We start from the raw sequence: 4,392 nt of genomic DNA, 5'->3' as shown, positions 1-4,392 counted from the left end.
GACACTGCGGTGCAAGTCTCGGACGTCAGTACACCTAAAGCTGGACATACACTGGGCGATTTTCAAACTGCACGATTGACTCGCAGGGGTTATAAGTTTGTAGGTCACGATGCAGGGTCTCACACTATACCGCCCGATGCTCTGATGCGACCTGAGTGCTCACACTGTGCCTCCATAAAATGAAGGTTATAACAGAAAATCTGTCGCTCGCTCTCCCTCTCTGTCTTTCACTCACACAGACACGCACACCACCACCATCAACTTTGCTAAATTGCTAATGAAAAACATTGATCAGGCAGCTGTGATTGAGCAGCAATGTAAATCCAACTATTTTCACGGTTGTTGTGGTCGTGATAATTTTGTGATGCCACATCGAAAAGGCTCGGATGAGCTTTCCAAAGTTCTACAAGTTGTGCCTCCATCGCTTGTGTCCAGATCACACGCTGCACAGCCGTGCTGCTCCGTCTTTTTCACCGACGGCTACGTGTTTGCGCGTGAGCAGCTGCGGTGACACCCTCACGAGCGATTGATGATCGGGAGCTGCTCGAGGTGTTAATCGCTTCTCGTTACCCCACGTATACTACACGATGCACGATGAAGGCCAAAATTGGGCCGATCACCAAATCGGCCGCACGACTCAAAAATCGGCTCAAAATGGGCCAAAAATCGCACAGTGTAAGCCCAGCATTAGAGCAGCAATGTTTGTTCCCCTCAGAGAAAGAAAAATAGGCTGCAAAAGTACAGGGAGGAATGGGAAAAGGAAAACACCTGGCTGGAAAAGTGCACGATAACACCTATAAAGCGCACTGCACTGTGTGCCGGCGCACTTTTTCCATAGGCATGCTTCTAATGGTGGGCACATGAAGAACATGAGGGGCGTGAAAGCTCGGGGAACCCTTAACCAATTTCTTGTCCACCAGGCCACGGCAGAAGCAGATATGGTATGTAAACACTGGTTTGTTTTTTTTAAACCCTCTGGTTAAGGTTAATATGGGCATGTGCAGTGAATATCAGCGCTATGTGGCCAGAAGTGTGATAATATAATTTATTTTGTGTAATAAACAACTGCAAGGATAGATGATTACAACAAATAGATGACTAATACATAAAAGTAATACATAGATGAATAATGATGATGAGTTATGATGCGTAATCATGGGAACAAGTGGGTTTACAAACAGGAGCAGCTGATTAGCATTAGAAAAGCTGAAATAATACCTCAACTGAAGCCAATTGTACTAAATGCACTATATGTGCACTGTTACAAGAATGATTTTGTTCTATTGTTTTCTATTAATTTATATAATTTTAAGTTAAGCAGGACAGAGTTCTTTTAAAGAAAGATTTACTTATATTCTCAAAAGTTAAGCATGACAGGCTTCTGTTTAAGAAAGAGACCTGTTTTACTGTGTTAATGTTATTTTGAGCTAAAAATAAATGGCTAAATGATCATTTGTTTCCCATATGGTCATATCACAAAGAATATGCATCTGCTTAAATCAAATTCAAGTCAAATGGTTAAAAAATAATTTCACACACAAAAAAAGAGCTACCACACTGGGAAGGGTGAAGACAACTGGGTTGCCCGGCCCTGGCCACGAGGTGTCCCTTATTTATTTTTCAGGGAGTTGGCAACCCTACTTGTAACCTATATCACCAATTATGTTATGAAAATGACGTATTAACTACTAAAAAACACTGACCTTCGTGTAAATGCTTGGAGCAGACTAACCTGTGAGCTGGAGTGTTCTGGGACGTTATATTTGATCTTTGAATGGCTGCAATCCAGGCCATCCGTCGCCTCTTTGTTACTTCGGAAACATGGCTCGAACAATTTCTCTTCAACGACGTAATCCGATAACAACCGATCTCTTTACCCGTCGGCTTCCCGTGGCTGTCATGCGACCGGCTATTGCAGTTAATAATACAACAGCTTCTTGACATTTTTGTGTTTCTTTTTATCGCTGTGTGACTGATTTTAATTGAAAGCCTGCGTGCGCTAGTACCGCTTGCCACGAGTTCCCAGAATCCTTTGCGGTTCTACCCGTGAATGACGTCACATTTTCAATCTCTATATAATATGCATGTTAAATTTTATATTTGGGGTAAAATATCAAGTCTTTTCAAGTAAACCGGTTCAAGTCCAATTCAAGTCCCAGGTCATTGGTGTAAAAGTCCAAGTCAAGTCACAAGTCTTAGAACATTTTTTCAAGTCAAGTCTAAAGTCATAAAATTAATGACTCGAGTCTGACTCGAGTCCAAGTCATGTGACTCGAGTCCACACCTCTGGTAGTAGATACAAAAAAACTGCTACTGTGTTATCAGGAGACCCAACTATTCTTCATTCTTCACAGAAAAAAGTTATGTCAGCTTGTTCCCACTGACCTTTGAGCTCAAATCACAGAGCACACAGTACAAGTGGACACAACCAAGAGCAAGCAACAAAAACAAAAAGAAGCTGCACTCGAACCCATCTGAAGATGTGTTACAACATAATCTCGTGTTTCTGGAACAGTGCATAGCTACGCTGTGTTTTGAGGGAAGATTTTGAGTGAAAACTGACCTTAAAAACAAGTAATGTTTTTAACTGTCCTTGTGACGGTCATTGATTTTTCAGTCAGAATTGCATTGATGAAAGTCTATTTTTTGACTGATCTTCATTTGTACTGTGTCTAAAAAATCATTCTCTGTGGTCTTGAATGCAAAAGTAGCTCTGGAACAATATGTTCATTTTACAAAGGTCAAAGTACAAGCAAGTAACTTTTTGATACAGGATTTGACGGCATACACGAGCCCACCTGAATAGATGTCCTAAATCCCCCTTATGTGCAGTCTTTGAACCGTGACTGTATGCCACCTTTTTCTTTCTTTTTCTTTCTTTTTTGCTTTCTTTCTTCTGTTGCTGTATGAATAGATCTCTTTCTTGAGGACACATGAGCAGCAAGGTCACTGCAACTGAGGCGGAACCACGAGTGGGTTGGGACAGGAACAGGCTCATTCAATTCAAAAAGATCCTCCTGCTGAGGCTGCTCAATGGTCCATCAGACTGTCTACATCCTGCATCTGTCAACATAGTTTCTCACCCTTCAAGAGCCCCAACCTCACATTTATATATAAATATATATGTACAATTAACTGTCTTTTTCACGCATATTAGTACATTATTTCTTTATTTGACATTATTAAGCACAAATTCATGTCTTATTCAAAAGGACCATATTCTGTAGTTATAGTAGCAGCAGTAGTCATACATGTTTCATTCTTTCACATGTTGGTTTTATAACTCACTTGTTTATTTACAAATCTGCTTCCTCCAAGGTTGCAGAGAACTTTTCAGATTTTAACTTGATACGAATTTTCTCCCATCTTCCACCATGATGTCAGAAACATTTACTGTGGGTGTTATTGCTCTCGCTGAACATCTCTGGAGTAGATCTTCTCTCGCTGGCCTTGGGCACTGGTAACAGCTATGTGATTTGTTACATAGGAACAGACTTGACAATGTCTTACTAATGGTGGTCCTGCTAACTTGTAAGGCCACACTGACCACAGTGTAATAAGACCAAAGTTAATGTACAACAGCTTCCTTGATGAAAATCCTTTAGTTAATGGCTTAAATGTGGTAGAAGACAGTCATGTAGAAAAGAGCGTTAAAAAGAGACAGAAACTAAATAGACAGATAGACTATGTAACCACTGAGCTTTAGTAGCTACAGTAGTAACTAGAAGAACTATTGAACAGATACTTTGCCTCAATATACGTGAGTCAAGCTGATGCAGTCTTAAAACACTCGTCTGTTTGAGATTTCACGATGAAAGGGTGTGGTCACTGGGTGAACGGGTGACCCAGTAGACAGCAAAGACACAGCTAGTCTCCGATAAGGACATGTCCTTTTGTCAGCTGGTGATCAGCTGATCACGGGCCCGGGTTTAAAAGAGACACCACCCACCTGTTCGCGCTCAGACATCGTTCTCTTCGTGTCAGGAGCTCCGAAACTTTGCCGACGTCAGTCTCCGCCTGATTCAGCAACTGTGAGTGTTTTTCCCTTCGATCCTTTTTCTCATCCCGGCTCCACTCGCTCTCCGTCTGTAACGCCAGTTCCGAAGCCACGCTTCGTGCACTGATCGTTACTGGAATAACTGCGTGTCTGTTCCAACCCACCGCTAGCCTTCGCCGCGTTTGGGCCACACGGACACGCCAAATTACTGTGTGTAATTCGCCCGATCGTGACAGGATGTCTGAGCCTCATATAGACCCAGCGGAATTTGAACGGCTGAAAGCCGAAGTACTATATCTTCGCGGTGTGGTGGATCGGATGAGCACAAAAATGGAGTCTCTCACCGTAACTGTCCTCCAACTTTCCACTTCCGTCACCTCGCTGCAACGAGCCCA

The sequence above is a fragment of the Haplochromis burtoni genome, unplaced genomic scaffold (genome assembly GCF_018398535.1).
Source record: "Haplochromis burtoni strain Fernald_Lab_line unplaced genomic scaffold, NCSU_Asbu1 Contig_223, whole genome shotgun sequence".
NCBI classification, from domain to species: domain Eukaryota; kingdom Metazoa; phylum Chordata; class Actinopteri; order Cichliformes; family Cichlidae; genus Haplochromis; species Haplochromis burtoni.
Note: the sequence above shows the minus strand (reverse complement) of the source record.